The sequence below is a fragment of the Pan paniscus genome, chromosome X (genome assembly GCF_029289425.2).
Source record: "Pan paniscus chromosome X, NHGRI_mPanPan1-v2.0_pri, whole genome shotgun sequence".
NCBI classification, from domain to species: Eukaryota; Metazoa; Chordata; class Mammalia; order Primates; family Hominidae; genus Pan; species Pan paniscus.
The window spans coordinates 88,877,295-88,895,652 of NC_073272.2; positions in this window are offsets into that span (position 1 = coordinate 88,877,295).

Sequence of the window (18,358 nt, forward strand, 5' to 3'; positions counted from 1 at the left end):
TACTGTAAATTAGTTCAACCCCTAAGGTAATCAGTATCCAGATTTCTCAAAGAACTAAAAACAGAACTGCCATTTGACCCAGCAAACCCACTGCTGCTTCTCTCTCCAAAGGAAGAGAAATCATTCTACCAAAAAGACACCTGCACTCATATGTTTATGGCAGTCCTATTCACAGTAACAAAGTCATGGAATCAACCTAAGTGTCAGTCCATGGTTGATTGTGCAAAGAAAATGTGGTATATATACAGCATGAAATCCCATGCAGCCATAAAAAATAATAATGCCTTTGTAGCAACATGGATGGAGCGGGAGGCCATTAACCTAAATGAAATAACTCAAAAACAGAAAAACAAATACTGCATAGTCTCACCTTTAGGAGTTAAGCAGTGGGTACACATGGAACAAATATGCAAATAATAGACACAGAAATCCAGCATATATATCTACACACACACATATATAGTTAATAATAATGTATATTTCTATTATTACAATACAATAATATGTACTTTTAATACATAATATGTATTTTAATAATGTATTTTAAAATTATATTAACTATATATAGTTAATATTAATGTATATTTAAAAATTGTTAAGAGAATGCAATTCAAATTTCTCATTAAAAGTGATAGCAAGTGATGTAATAGTTAATTTAGCTTTATTTAATCTTCCACGTTGTGTTTTTGTGTGTGTGTATGTGTGTGTGTGTGTACACACACACACACATACACACACACACAGGTGTGGGACCTGTGGGACATGGACTGGCTTCCTCTCCTTGGGTTAACTGCAGCGCATTGGAGGTGTGGATAAAGGACTTAGGGTCTTTGCTCCTTTGTTAGTCTGAGGGTAGAAAGATCAGTTCCACTCCAGAGGCCGTGGCAGAGAAGTTTTCAGTTGTCCCTGGAGGCTCTGTCCAGGAATTTTCTCAGTTGCTACTGGCTCAGTAGCTCTGGTGGGGGTGGCTGGAGGCCCAGGCATGGAGGACCTCACCAGTGAGGAGACGTGGGACCAAGCACCCACTTAAGTCTGGTCACTTTTCCATTGGACTGCTGCAGTATGCTGGGGGCTCACTCCAGTCCCTAGTCACCTTAGATTTTCCAATACCTGGAGGTATCACCAGTGAAGGCTGTGTAACAGCAAAGATGGCAGCCTTCTCCTCCAGACCTGTTTTTGGCCTGAACACACCTGTAGAAGGTAGCTAGAGACCACAGTTGGGAGTTCCCACCCAGTGAGGAGGAACAGGATTGGCAGACCTGCTTGAAAAAGCAGCCTGGTCATGTTTTGGTGGAGCAGCTGTGCTATGCTGGGTGTCCACTTCAGCCTCCAGTCACCTCAGACACTCCAAAGCCCAAAGGTCGGAATAGCTAAGTCACTCAGACAGCAAAGATGGCAGCTCACCCCTCCTCTGGGAGCCCCATCCCTGGAGAGTTTGAAACCTCTGTCAGCCAGAGAACACTGGCGGGGATAGCTGGAGATCCGGGTTGGGAGGCCCCACTGATGATGAGAAACAGGATTGGGGAACTGCTTGAAAAAGCAGTCTGGCCATGTTTTCATAAGGCAGTTGTGCTGTGCAGGGGGTCCACTTCAGCCCCTAGTCACCTTGTACTCTCCAAAGGCCAGAATAGCTATGTCACTCAAACGGCACAGATGGCAGCCCATCCCTCCCTCTGGGAGCTCCATTCCAGGGAGGCTTCAAATCTCTGTCAACTGGAGAACACCAGTGGGGGTGGCTAAAGACCCCAGTTGGAAGTCCTGCACACTGAAAAGGAATGGGAGAGGGGATCTTCTTAAAAAGGCAGTCTGGCGGTATTTTCATAGAGCAGTTGTGATGTGCTGTAGGATCCCTCCTGTTTCTGGTCAGCTTAGACTCTCCAAAGACCACAGGGTGGAACGGCTGTCTCCCAAACAGCAAAGATGGTGGCCTACCCCTACCCCCAGGAGCTCCATCTCAGTCGCAATATTACTATCAGTGGCTGGCTGAAATTCCAAGCCAGAGTTTTATTCTGTGAGGTGCCTTGGTAGTGGGACCTGCGGACAGTCACTGCTCAGCTCCCTGGATTCAGCCTCTTTCCTAGGGATACGTACAGGTGGTCTAACCTTTCACTTTGCTGGAATTGCAAGTAATTTTTTTGGGAAGCCCAGAAAGCCTGAGTATCTAAGGCTCCTGGGTCTCCACATGTGCCTGAGCAGATGCTCAGCAAAGACTCCACATAGCTCTGTGTGTCAGACTGAAGGCCCTGGTGGAGTGGGTTCATGAGGGGAATCTCCTGACCCAAGGGTTGCAAAGATCTGTGGAAGAAGCGTGGGTTCCTGCAGTCACACTTTCACTCACCACTTCCTTGGGTGGCGGAGGTTACTTGGCTCCATGTCACTCCTGGGTAGGCCATCATTCTGCTTTGATTTTCTCCATTTTTCGTGGGTCAAGTTGTTTTCTTGATTAGTCCTTATGCACGCTCCTGGATGTTTCAGTTGAAAATGCTTTATTTACTCACCCCTTCCTTTTCTCTCCATGAGAGCCATGCACACTAGCTGCTTCTAGTTGGCCATCTTGGCCACCTCCCCAACAGAGAACATTTCGGACAGGGGTGACAAATATGGATTTGATGATGGAATCTTTTAACCTTGATGCGAAGCTACAAGAAGGCTTCAACACCTTTGGTTTACAACAGTATTAGACTGTCTCACTTCCATCATTAATTACAAATTATTAATGAGCACCCTACACAGTGCAGGATTGGTCAGTCTGTTCAAAGCTTTGATTGGACACTCCTCAGTTATAGTCAAGCAGATCCTCAGTATCACAATGCATGCTTTTTTTTTTATTGTGGAAGTGCATTAAGAACTTGTGTTTGTACAATCTATAATTTACAAGCTATAGGAAACTGGGAGCAGAATGAAAAATGTCTGATTTCAACCATCAATGGTAATATGCTATAAAAATCTCTAGGAAGTGTTAAAACACAGGATTGACATCTGCTCTGTGACATGAACACTCCATATGAACATTTATAAAGTTAAAATTAACTGTGAGAGTTACTCTGCCAACTAGAATTTACAGGTTCACATATAACCTACATACTCAATGATACATATTTGGACATGTTAATTTAGTTTTAATTCACTCCATGTTTGTCTTGAAGATCAAGTGAATTTAGGACAGATAGTATGATTGCTAAGCAGCAGGAAAATTCACTTTATTTCTTTGGTCATAAATTAACTTGAAACCTTTCAGCTTGAGTTTCTTGTTATTTCTTTGTTCGTTTGTTTTCTTTTTCCAGACCTGTTATTTTTGTTATAGGTACAGACTAAGTAGAGAGTTAGATTAACTAGAGTTGAGGGTCTTCCAGGTAACTACAATAGAGAAATAAAAAGTGTGAGCAAGAGAGGAACAAACAGGCAAGTGGCATGTACATACAAGGCAGAGATTGCAATGAAAGAACATGAACTCTAAAGTGGGTAATAAGGGAAAGTAATACATGCAGAAAACATTGAAAAGTGAAAAGGTGGTAATGTAAATAAGTTTGATTCCAATAGAGTCAAATAATTGTTGGAAAGGGATGCTAGAGGCTATGACCTACAAAGATAGGATATTGTGACTGGTGAATAGATTTATTGAAATTGAGATTTTGTAAATGTAATTAATGAAAATAATAATGTCTATGATCATAGGTGGAGGTGTCACAGGTGGGACAAAGGAAAAGCTCACTGACACTAATGAAGTCAAGAAACTGAGAGAACAGTTTGAGGGATTTTTTTTGTTTTTATTTTAACATTCCTGACAACTGACAAGAGTGGTGTTGGATATAAATTAAGTCAGACATAAAATTCTGAAGGAAGAAATGTAAATAATTAGCCAGTCTATAAATAAAAAGAGAGACAGTGATACGGTTAGCCCATGTGTCTTCACCCAAATCTCATCTTGAATTGTAATCCCCAGATGTTGAGGGAGGACCCTGGTGGGAGGTGATTGGATCATGGAGGTGGTTTCTCCCATGCTATTCTCATGGTAGTGAGTACTCACAAGATCTGATGGCTTTATTAGTGTTTGGCAAGTTCCTCCTTCACTCACTCTTCTCTCTTCTGCCGACTTAAGAAGAAGGTGCTTGCTTCCCCTTCCACCATGATTGTAAGTTTCCTGATGCCTCCCCAGCCATGCAGAACTGTGAATCAATTAAACCCCTTTTCCTTATATATTACCCAGTTTGGGGTAGTATCTTTATAGCAGTGTGAGAACAGACTAATATCTTTACAGCAGTGTGAGAACAGACTAATACAAATGTTATACTAACACCATATATAATATATAGTATAGTATGGCATGCAATTCAAAGGATATTTTTTTCTTTTTGTAAATTAGAAGGGAAGAATAATGGTCCAGAATTGGCAAAAAAAAAAAAAACTAAGACAATATATTCTCAGGCCCACTAGTTCATAAAATGTGAGATAATAGAATCTCTTTCACTCATCTTAGCTCCTGGGGGAAACACTGTCCTCTGGAGACAACCAGAAAATTTAAGAAGGTAAAGGATACATCCAGGAAAACATTGAAGCATTTTTCCATTAGAGAGCACAGTGAGAGGATTTAAGGCATTTAGAATAGATTGAAAATGGGTACATATTATAGTATATACACTGCCATGAGAAGATAAAAATCGATCCACTTTATGATAGAGAATTTTGGAGTCTTGGCCCCCTTGTGATCATCAAAGTAAGCAAGGACAAGAGTCATAAAGATAATTTTCTCTATTGTCATTTACATGGAGGTGAATAATTATTCTAATTATTAGTATAATTTTAGGGTCTCTCCATGAGTAGGAACTCTCTGAGTTTGCCCATATATTTTCTAATAGGTTGATGTGATGTTCATCCTAGGGAAAGACTACATTACAAAAAGCCAGTGGATGTCTATGCTAGCTGCCTAAATCATGTTGAAAATGATGTCAATGCTCAGAGACAGGCAGTCCTACTAAGACTATAAGAAATTCTGCCAACTGTGAACTTTAAACTCTTTTGAGGTGAATAACTAACCAACAGCCAACAAAATTCTTATCTGAGAAACAGTGAAAATAAATGTTATATTTAGGAAAAAGACAAGAATGCTTTCTACTATCCCAATTTTAAATATTTGTCAGGAAATTTTACTTAATATATTTTATATAGTTTATAATTTGCAACATTATATAAATTATATATCACATATATATCATGTATGATCATATATATATGATGTTGCTGAAATGGGAAAAGTTCCCTTGTCCCTCTTGCAGGGTGTGAAATGGGGATGTGTCTTGCTTCTTCAGTGCTCTATTGCTCAAACCTTTAGGGGAGCATACAGATGGGCAGGGAGACCCATGGCAGTGTCCAGGGGTAAATGTTTACAGCTGAAGCCCCAGTGACCATGTGTTACTGGGTGCTCTTTTAGTTTAGCCATGCATAGGTGGCTGTGTTAGCTCAATTAGACCCCTGCTTTATCGCAAGCACAGAGGGCTTTCTGTATTCCAGGGTTCTTGCCTTGGAGTACGGGAAGAATTGGATCACATATGGGCTTGGAGAATGAGTCCAAGGTTTTATTGAATGGAAGTAGCTCTCAGCAGTGGGGGAGCCAGAAGGGAGAAGATTTTCCCCTAGAGTCGGGCCACTTGGAGGCCTGGACTCTCCTGCAACTGCCCCAACCAAACTCTGTGTCATTCTGCTGGTCGGTGGCCTGCCAGCATGTTCAGTGTGTGCCTCTCGACATCCAACCATCCGTGTGTTCCTCCGCTGATGTGCTCCTCTCGATGTCCAGCCACCTGTGTGTCTGCTTGCTAGCATCTTGGGGTTTTTACAGGCACAGGATGGGGCCATGGCAGGCCAGGGTGGTCTTGGGAAATGCAACATTTGGGCAGGAAAACAAAAATGCCTGTCCTCATGTAGGTCTGTGGCCACAGGCCTGGGTGTGGAGTTCTAGCCAGGGACCACAACCTTACCTCCTTCTGTATAATTTAAAGGGATCATGCCCTTCCTTTCCTAGAATTTCCCTTCCATATCATTGCTAATGACATGTTTGGATACTTCAGAAATCTAAGATAGATCAGCTAAGACACATAAGAGCTTAGAATTTGTCACTTTCATTCTTTTAACAAGGAAAAGCTGGAAAAACTGAAAATCAGTTGACACTTTTTGGACTCATCAGAGAAGTGAAGTTACTGGATTTCCTTGAAATATTTAGAAACAGTTATTTTCAGAAGGACAAAACACATGAGCAATTTCTTATCTGGAGCAGACACTGCCAGACACCCTAGAAGTCAGTAAGAACGTTAAACTAGAAATTTTGATGAATATATGGTGCCCAAATGTGGGCTAGCTTCTGGAGGCTGCAGTCACAGGAATACCCCTCATTTCTGTAGGCTTTCCTGCAGAAGCTCCACCAGGCTTTCATAGAGTGGATTTAGAAAAATCCTAAGAGTGCTCCCTTTGTGACTCTGCCAAGGGAAGGGAAGGAATTAGGAGGCAGGGTGAAAAAGAGTCTACCCCTAAAGAAAAAAAAGAAACACGAATTACAAAAGTCACAGCTCTGAAACACAGCTTACTATGCATTCCAAAGCTTGAGAATAAAACATAAAACCTAGAGAATGCCTTATATCCTTCTTTCCTATATGATCAATATACTAGTAATGCCTCCAATAATGGTTACAGTGGATTACAACTGAAAGAGCTAAAAGAAAAAATAAATAAATAAAACTTCCTGAGAAGCAGAATAGAGAAGCCCAAAATTAAAGAGGAGAGAAAAAAAACATGATTACTAGAGAAATATGAATCTTCCAGTGTCCATAGCTACAACAAACATCAAACATAACACAACTCTTGGCCAGATAACATGTATACCAAACATCTATTAACATATATGATATGTTCAGCATTCAACAAAAAGTTCTAAGACATGCCCAAAAGGCAAGAAGCAAACAAATAAACAAACAACACATAGTCAGAAGACAAAGTATTAATGAGACACAGACTCACTTATGACATGAATGTTGGAATTGTCAGAGAGGAAATTTAAAAATGATTATGATTACCTTGTCAAAATCTCTAATGAAAAAGGTACAGGACAGGCAAAACCAGAAGGTTCACATAAGAGGAGAGATGCGAGTTGTAAGAATAAAAAGAAAACGTTATAAATTATTTTTAAAAAATATGGCAACAAAAATGAAGAATGCTCTCCATAGTTCATCAGTATACCCAACACAACTAAATAAAAAGTCAGTAAATTTGAAGACAGGTAAATAGAAATTTTTCAAACTGTAATTGAATAAAAAAGTGACAAAAATAGAACAGAACATTCAAGAACTGTGGGAAAATATCTGCAAAACTGTAATACTAGAAGAAAAAGGCAAAATGAAACAAAATAAAAATTTGAACAAATAGTAGTTGAAAGATGTTAAATTAGTGACAGTCACCAATACATGGATCTAAGAAGCTTAGAGAACCCTAAGAAAATATACACACTGTATTAGTCAGGATTCTCCCAAAAAATATAAACAATAGAACAAATAGGCTCTATTTTTGTCTTTCTATAGAGAGAGAGATACAGAAGTTTATTTTAAGAAGTTGGCTCACATGATTATGGGAGCAGGCAAATCCAAAAGCTGCAGGATGGATTGGCAGTTTGGAGACCCAAAGAAGAGCAAGTAATGTAGTTCAAGTCTGAAGGCCATCAGAATAAAGTTTCAGGAAGGAACCAACATTGCAGTTCAAATCCAAAGGATATCTACTGGCAGAATTACTCTTTGCTTGGGGGAAGTCAGTACTTTTGTTCTATTCAGTTCTTAACTGAGTGGATGAGACCCACCCAACTTACAGAGGGAAATCTCTTTTGCTCAAAGTTGACTAATTTATATGCTAATCTCATGGAAAACAATCTTCATAAAAATATCTGGAATAATGTGTGACCAAATATTTGGGCACAATGAGGCATCCAAATTGACACTTAAAATTAATTATCACACATAACAAAACATAGATAAGAATTGCCGAAGACGTCTTATCAGATATTATGTCAACAGGAAAATAATGGCATACAATATTTAAAATTTTAAAAGAAAAATTCTGCCAATCAAAAATTCTATACTCAGCAAAACATGTACTTTAAGATTGAAAAAAAATCCTTTCTCAAAAAAAAATTATTACTAGTAGACTAGCCCTACAAAAATTGTTAAAGGAAGTTCTTCACAGAAAGAAACTTATATAGGTCAGAAAAATTGAGAATACACAAATAAAGGAAGAGTGGAGCACAACAAATAAATAAAGGTGAAATATCTTTTATGTTTTTCTTAATTTCCCAAAAGATAATTGACACTTTAAAACAATAATAATAATAATGTATGCAGTATTTATAGCATATGTTTAAATAAAATGAATGATGACTGTGTCAGAAGAGATGAGAGAGGAATTAAGAATATTTATCATAAATTACCTGCACTATATCTGAATGAAATAGTATTATTTAAAGAGGAACTTAGATTGTTTAAAAATATATATAGGAAACCCTCAGGCAACCACTAAAATGATGAAAAGGAAGTATAAATGATATGTCAGTATGGAAGACAAATGGCATCATAATAAATGTTCAATAAATAGCAGAGAGAGCCACAGAAGGAAACATTTAAAAGAAAGAGCAAATGCAATTAATACAAAGCATAAAGATAATAGGCTGGGCGTCGTGGCTCACATCTGTAATCCCAGCACTTTGGGAGGCTGAGGCAGGCAGATCACATGAGGTCAGGAGTTCAAGACCAGTCTGACCAACATGGAGAAATGCTGTCTCTACTAAAAATACAAAATTAGCCAGGCATGGTGGTGCATGCCTGTAATCCCAGCTACTCGGGAGGCTGAGGCAGGAGAATCACCTGAACCTGGGAGGTGGAGGTTGTGGTGACCAAAGATCATGCCATTGCACTCCAGCCTGGGCAACAAGAGTGAAATTCTGTCTCAAAAAAAAAAAAAAAAAAAACAGATAGTATATATAGTTTCTTCCAAATATATTTGGAATCACTTTATACCTGAATAGTCTAAATACACCAGTCAAAATCAGAAATTGGTTTTCTGTTCCTGTGTTAATTCACTTAGGATTATGGCCTCCAGTTCTATCCATGTTGTTGCAAAGGACATGCTTTTATTTTTTTTCTATAGCTGTGTAGTATTTCATGGTGTATATGTAACACATTTTCTCAATTATAAATAGTAGCTAAATATTGAGCACACAAGGACTCAAACAAGGGAACAACAGACACTGTGGACTACTAGGCGGGGAAGGTGGAAAGAAGGAGCTGGGTTGAAAAACTACCTATTGGGTAATATGTCAGTACCTGGGTGCAATATAACCATGTAAAAAATCTGCACATGTACGCCCTGTATCTAAAAAAAAAGTTGAATTTAAAAAAAAAGAAATTGGGAAGTATGATCAACTGATAAACACCAATGTAGGGAAAGATGTAGAATTAAGAACACTCTTACACAATACTTATTAGAGTTTTAATTGGTATGATCACTTTTGGGAGCCATTTGGTAATATCTCGTGAGATTAAAAATGTGCATATTTCATGACCAGACAATTCCAACACTCAATGTCTATATCAGATATGTTCTATTTTATATATGCCAGGAAACATATGAAAAAAGGTATTTACTTTAGCGCTTGTTTATATCAGCAAATAAACTGTAAATAAATTAACTTTCTGCCAATAGGAAAATGGGTGACTTAGAGATAGCTTATTTTTATAAGAAAATAGTATATAATATTAGAAATGAATTCAGTTGATTCACTTGTATCAAGAGGGATAAATATAGAAAAGATAATGTTGAGGAGGAGCCAAGATGGCTAACAGGAACAGCTCCGGTCTACAGCTCCCAGTGAGAGCGACGCAGAAGACGGGAGATTTCTACATTTCCATCTGAAGTACTGGGTTCATCTCACCATGGAGTGCCAGACAGTGGGTGCAGGTCAGTGGGTGCGTGCACCATGCATGAGCCAAAGCGGGGCAAGGCATTGCCTCACTCGGGAAGTGCAAGGGGTCAGGGAGTTCCCTTTCCTAGTCAAAGAAAGGGGTGTCAGACGGCACCTGGAAAATCGGGTCACTCCCACCTGAATACTGCACTTTTCTGACAGGCTTAAAAAACGGTGCACCAGGAGATTATATCCCACACCTGGCTCAGAGGGTCCTACGCCCACAGAGTCTTGCCGATTGCTAGCACAGCAGTCTGAGATCAAACTGCAAGGTGGCAGCAAGGCTGGGGGAGGGGCGCCCACCATTGCCCAGGCTTGCTTAGGTAAACAAAGCAGAGGGGAAGCTCGAACTGGGTGGAGCCCACCACAGCTCAAGGAGGCCTGCCTGCCTCTGTAGGCTCCACCTCTGGGGGCAGGGCACAGACAAACAAAAAGACAGCAGTAACCTCTGCAGACTTAAATATCCCTGTCTGACAGCTTTGAAGAGAGCAGTGGTTCTTCCAGCATGCAGCTGGAGATCTGAGAACGGTCAGACTGCCTCCTCAAGTGGGTCCCTGACCCCTGATCCCCAAGCAGCCTAACTGGAAGGCACCCCCAAGCAGGGGCAGACTGACACCTCACAGGGCCGGGTACTCCAACAGACCTGCAGCTGAGGGTCCTGTCTGTTAGAAGGAAAACTAACAAACAGAAAGGACATCCACACCAAAAACCCATCTGTACATCAACATCATCAAAGACCAAAAGTAGATAAAACCACAAAGATGGGGAAAAAACAGAGCAGAAAAACTGGAAACTCTAAAAAGCAGAGCACCTATCCTCCAAAGGAATGCAGTTCCTCACCAGCAACAGAACAAAGCTGGACAGAGAATGACTTTGACGAGCTGAGAGAAGAAGGCTTCAGACGATCAAATTACTCCGAGCTACAGGATGACATTCAAACCAAAGACAAAGAAGGTGAAAACTTTGAAAAAAATTTAGAAGAATGTATAACTAGAATAACCAATACAGAGAAGTGCCTAAAGGAGCTGATGGAGGTGAAAACCAAGGCTCGAGAACTACGTGAAGAATGCAGAAGCCTCAGGAGCCGATGCGATCAACTGGAAGAAAGGGTATCAGCGATGGAAGATGAAATGAATGAAATGAAGTGAGAAGGGAAGTTTAGAGAAAAAAGAATAAAAAGAAATGAGCAAAGCCTCCAAGAAATATGGGACTATGTGAAAAGACCAAATCTACATCTGATTGGTGTGCCTGAAAGTGACAGGGAGAATGGAACCAAGTTGGAAAACATTCTGCAGGATATTATCCAGGAGAACTTCCCCAATCTAGCAAGGCAGGCCAACATTCAGATTCAGGAAATACAGAGAACGCCACAAAGATACTCCTCGAGAAGAGCAACTCCAAGACACATAATTGTCAGATTCACCAAAGTTGAAATGAAGGAAAAAATGTTAAGGGCAGCCAGAGAGAAAGGTCAGGTTACCCTCAAAGGGAAGCACATCAGACTAACAGCAGATCTCTCAGCAGAAACTCTACAAGCCAGAAGAGACTGGGAGCCAATATTCAACATTCTTAAAGAAAAGAATTTTCAAGCCAGAATTTCATATCCAGCCAAACTAAGCTTCAGAAGTGAAGGAGAAATAAAATACTTTACAGACAAGCAAATGCTGAGAGATTTTGTCACCACCAGGCCTGCCCTAAAAGAGCTCCTGAAGGAAGTGCTAAACATGGAAAGGAACAACCGGTACCAGCCACTGCAAAATCATGCCAAAATGTAAAGACCGTCAAGACTAGGAAGAAACTGCATCAACTAACAAGCAAAATCACCAGCTAACATCATAATGACAGGATCAAATTCACACATAACAATATTAACTTTAAATGTAAATGGACTAAATGCTCCAATTAAAAGACACAGACTGGCAAATTGGATAAAGAGTCAAGACCCATCAGTGTGCTGTATTCAGGAAACCCATCTCATGTGCAGAGACACACATAGGCTCAAAATAAAAGGATGGAGGAAGATCTACCAAGCAAATGGAAAACAAAAAAAGGCAGGGGTTGCAATCCTAGTCTCTGATAAAACAGACTTTAAACCAACAAAGATCAAAAGAGACAAAGAAGGCCATTACATAATGGCAAAGGGATCAATTCAACAAGAAGAGCTAACTATCCTAAATATATATGCACCCAATACAGGAGCACCCAGATTCATAAAGCAAGTCCTGAGTGACCTACAAGAGACTTAGACTCCCACACATTAATAATGGGAGACTTTAACACCCCACTGTCAACATTAGACAGATCAACGAGACAGAAAGTCAACAAGGATACCCAGGAATTGAACTCAGCTCTGCACCAAGCGGACCTAATAGACATCTACAGAACTCTCCACCCTAAATCAACAGAATATACATTTTGTTCAGCACCACACCACACCTATTCCAAAATTGACCACATACTTGGAAGTAAAGCTCTCCTCAGCAAATGTAAAAGAGCGGAAATTATAACAAACTGTCTCTCAGACCACAGTGCAATCAAACTAGAACTCAGGATTAAGAATCTCACTCAAAACCGCTCAACTACATGGAAACTGAACAACCTGCTCCTGAATGACTACTGGGTACATAACGAAATGAAGGCAGAAATAAAGATGTTCTTTGAAACCAACGAGAACAAAGACACAACATACCAGAATCTCTGGGACGCATTCAAAGCAGTGTGTAGAGGGAAATTTATAGCACTAAATGCCCACAAGAGAAAGCAGGAAGGATCCAAAATTGACACCCTAACATCACAATGAAAAGAACTAGAAAAGCAAGAGCAAACACATTCAAAAGCTAGCAGAAGGCAAGAAATAACTAAAATCAGAGCAGAACTGAAGGAAATAGAGACACAAAAAACCCTTCAAAAAATTAATGAATCCAGGAGCTGGTTTTTTGAAAGGATCAACAAAATTGATAGACCGCTAGCAAGACTAATAAAGAAAAAAAGAGAGAAGAATCAAATAGATGCAATAAAAATTGATAAAGGGGATATCACCACTGATCCCACAGAAATACAAACTACCATCAGAGAATACTACGAACACCTCTACGCAAATAAACTAGAAAATCTAGAAGAAATGGATAAATTCCTCGACACATACACTCTCCCAAGACTAAACCAGGAAGAAGTTGAATCTCTGAATAGACCAATAACAGGATCTGAAATTGTGGCAATAATCAACAGCTTACCAACCAAAAAGAGTCCAGGACCAGATGGATTCACAGCCGAATTCTACCAGAGGTACAAGGAGGAACTGGTACCATTCATAAATTGTAGATTAGATTAAGAAACAAAAAACAGTATCAAGAAAACAAAACAAAAATATGATACCTAATTATATGCTGTGTAGAGTAAACCCAATTTAAATATAAAGACTTTTAGAAGTTAAATAAAGTGATGAAGAAAGATATATCATGCAAACACAAAGCATAAAAAGAAGCTGAATTACCTCTATTAATTTCAGACAAAGCAATCTTCAGAACAAAAAAGAGTATCAGGAGTAAAAGAAACATTAAATAATGAAAAAAGGATCAATTCTCAAAGCAGACATAATCATAAAAGGGTGTGTACCTAACAAAACAGCATCAAAATATATGCAAAAATTTATAGAACTGAAAGGAGAAATAGACAAATATCCTATTATAGTTGCATAGTTTGACACTCCCTTGTCAGTAAATGATAAATAGAGCAGGCAGAAAATGATAAGGCTAAAGATAAACTGAACAACACTATCAACAAATTGGCATTATAGAATATTCTGTACAGCATCATAAGAATACACATTCTTCTCATGTGCAGATGGAACACTCATCAGGATGGAACACTCATGAAGATACATCACAGTATAGGCCATAAAATAAACATTTGCAGGTTGAAAATGCTAGAAATTATGTAAAGTACGTTCTCAGAGGGTAACAGATTTACTGAAGAAATCAGTAACTGAAATATGGCCATAAAACCTGAACTATTTATAAAATAGAGAATATAGCTCTAAATAACACTTACGGTTAAAAAAATACCAACATATCTTACGAACATAGAGTATATACAAAAATCCTTTAAAGTATTAGCAAATCAAAAATGGTAAGATATAAAAAGAGTAATTCACCACAACTGATTCATTATAGGAATGCAAGTATGGTTTTACATTCATAAATCAATCAATGTAATTTATCTTGTTAGCAGGCTAAATATGAGAAATCATATCAATAGATACATTAAATGCATTTTACAAAATTTAATATCCATTTACGATTAAAAACTCAAAAATCAGGAATAGAAGGTGTGTTAGCCCAGTCTTGCATTGCTATGAAGAAATGACCAAAACTGGATAAATTGTAAAGAAAATAAACCTAATTGGCTAACAGTTCTGCAGGTTGTGCAGAAAGTATGGTGATGGCATCTGCTGGACTTCTGGTGGGGCCTCTGGGAGCCTTTATTCATGGTGGAAGGCGAAGTGGGAACTGGCACATCACATGGCTTGAGCTAGAGCAAGAGAGAGAATGGGAAATCCTGCAGAGTTTTAAATAACCAGATCTTGTGTGAACCCACTCATCACTAAGGGGATGGTGCTAAGTCATTCATGAGGGATACACATTTTCATGATCTAAACACTTTCCACGTGCCCCATCTCCAACAATGGGGATTACATTTCAATGTGAGATTGGATGGGTAAACAGATCCAAATCATCTCAGAGGGAAACATCCTTTATCTAATAAGGCAGATAGGAAAACTTACAAAGAACATCGTATTGATGACAGACCGAACAAAATGAATATAGTAGTATTGCATTATAGCTAAAATTATAAAATAAATATTTACAAGTCCATACAGATATTAAAAATGAATTAATAAATAGACAAATAAGGGAGAATAGAAAAATCTCCTCTGCAGAAGAATTACAAATAATTTGTTAAGATACATTCACCTTAAGGAAGCAGAGCTCATCTCCCAGTTTCTTAGATGTGGTCTTTATATTGTGACTTTCTTCCAAAAAATACACATTACAAAGGAATAAAAAAAGGAACTACAGTGTAGCAACTTGACAAACTACCATAGCCAAGTGATTAATATCAACATTAAAAAGTCATATTGATAGCATATATTCTTGATATGCTATGACAAGAAAGGCATTTAATCTCTGCGATCTTGCAACCAAATATCAATTATCCCAGCCTAATGAGAAAAACATCAAAGAAATTGCAATGTAGGAACATTCTACAAAATAACCTGAACTCCTCAAAACTGTCAAAGTCATCAGAACAGAAATGGAAAATCTGAGAAACCATCATAGCTACGTGGAGCCAAAGGAGACATGACTACTAATATAGTGTGGTATTATGTTTGGGAATCTAAGATAGGAAGAGGACATGAAGTAAAAACTATGAAAATGTGCATAAATGTGGACTTTAGTTAATAAGATATCAATACTAGTTTGTTAATTATAACAAATCTATTTTTCTAATATAAGATACTAGTTATAGGAGAAACTGGATGCAGAGTATATGGAAAACATACGATTTTATTTTTATTTAAAACTGCTCTAAATTATCAAGTTTATAAAAATATTTATTCTACTACTTCTTCCTTAAAAATTCTAATTAAGTATGAGATAGGCTTAAACTCTTCAAATGAAGACACATAGAATATCTGATGATATTAGGAAAACCAAAGTAATGGAGCTTCACAGAAATTTAATTTCATCAAAGTTAGCAATGTTAATGATCAGCCACTGTGGACTAAATTCTGATTCTTTTTTGTACCCTTACAATATTTAATTTGCTAGCTTTAAAAGATTTTAACTATGATGTTTCAAACAATTGTTTTAAGAGATATCTGAACATTAACTTGAGCATTGGAAGCTTTTATTATGGTAAAGAGAATTGGTGGAAATAATGGTTAATGATGTTGAAAATACTTTTGTGTGTTTATAATACTATCTAGAGAGCCACTTTGGAGAAATGTATATTCAGATTATTAACCCATTTTATAATTGGGTTATTTAATTATTTAATATTGTGCTATTAGTACTTTATAGGCTCTAGATACAAGTTTTGTTGTTGCTGTTGTTGGATATGTGGTTTGCAAATATTTCCTCCCAGTCTGTTCCTTGTCTTTTCTTCTTCACATGGACCTTCAAAGAGCAAATGTTTTTAGTTTCAATTTTAATTATGTCCAATGTAGCAAAGTTTTATGGATTTGGATTTTGTTATAAAATCTAAGAACACTTTGACTAGCCATAGGACCCAAGGATATTCTACCATGATTTTAATAAAAGTTTTCAGGTGTGTGCTTTACATTTAGGTCCATGATCTATTTTGAATGGATTTTTACATGAGGGGTAAGGTTTAGGGCAAGGTTTGTATTTTTTCCCCATGGAAGTTTAGCTCCTCTAGTGCCAATAAAAATAAAATTAATACAAAATGCATTATATACAAAAACTGGCTCATGATGTTTCATAGACCTAAATATAAAACTGCAAACTAGACAAATTCAAGGTGAAAATGTAAGAGAAAATGTTTTCTTCTTGGAGTTACAAAAATATATATATTACATATTTTACAAAAAGCATATTCACAGAAGAATAAACCTAGATAAATTGAACAGTATCCAAACTAAAAACTTCTGCTCTTTCAAATACACTGTTAATAATGGAAAGAAAATTCACACTTTTTCTGGGAGAAAATATTTTCAGATCATATATCTGACAAGGGACATATAACCAGAATGTATAAAGGACATTCAAATCTCAACATTGTGTAAACAACAATTTTTCAAAAAAGAACAATACATATCAATGGACATTTGAATAAATTAAATATTCATATGGCAAATGAGAATGTGAAAAATTAACCCCATTAGTTATCAGGGAATTGCCAGGGGAAAAACATGAGATTTCTCCAAACATGCATTAGAATGGCAAAAACATTTTTTTCAATGACATACCAAGCATTGATGAAGATATAGAACAACTGGATCTCTCACATACTGTTGGTCGGAAAGCAAGATTATATTGCTACTTGAGAAAACTGTTTAGTAGTTACTTAGAACATTAATCATACACTTAACATGTTACCTTGTAATCTTACTGCTAGGTGATTTCCCAAGTGAAATAAGATTTTAAGTTCACACACGAAAAACAAACTATACGATAATTTTTACAACTGCTATATTCATAATTGCCAGAAAACAGAAACAACATAATTCCCCTTAATGGGTTAATGAATAAGCAGACAAAAGTACATCTATTTATACAACAGAATACTACTCGGCAATTAAGGAATCAACTATGAATACACTCAACAACCAACAACATGGATGAATCTCGAATGTATTCTGTAAAGCAAAAACATACATTAAAAGTGTGTATTATACGTAATTTCATTAATATGACATTCTTAAATAGATGAAACAATAGGAAGAGAAAACTGATGGGTGGTTGTCAGGTACTGGGGGTAAGAATTGATTACAAAGAGCATAATAAAATGTTTTAGGGTAATGGAACAAATCTATATCTTGACTTTTCTGATAGTTATATGGTTGGATATATTTGTCAGCAATCATAGAACTCTATAGGGAAGAGGGTACATTTTACTGTTTGTAAATTATAATGCCTCTCCAACCCACACACACCCTAAAAATACAACATGAAAGAAAACTCAAAACTTTACCTAATAATCAGGCCAAGCTAGAGAAGAAACAGATCCTTCATATATTATTTTCCAATACCATTAATTAAGTTTTTTTCATTATTATTTTCTAAAATGTTTGTGGGTACACAGTACATGTATATATTTATAGGGTATGTGATATATTTTGATAAAGACATGCAATGTGAAATAAGTATATCATGAAGAATGGGGTAACTATCCTCTCAAACATTTATGAGTTATAGACAATCTAATTACATTCTTTAAGTTATTCTAAAATATACAATTTTTATTGACTGTAGTCATGCTACTCTGCTATCAAATAGTGGGTCTTATTTATTCTATTTTTTTTTGTACTCATTAATCATCCTCATGTTTTCCTCAAACCCCTGCAACTCTTCCCAGTCTCCAGTAACTATCTTCCTGCTTTCTATGACCGTAATCTCAATGTTATTTATGTTTAGATCCCATAAATAAGTGGGAACATGCAATGTTTGTCTTTCTGTACCTGGCTTATTTCACTTAACATAATGATCTCCAGTTCCATTCATGTTGTTGCAAATGACTGAATTTCATTCTTTTTTATGGCTGAATAGTACTCCATTGTGTATATACACCACATATTTTATTCATTAATCTATTGATGAACACTTAGGTTGCTTCCAAGTCTTAGCT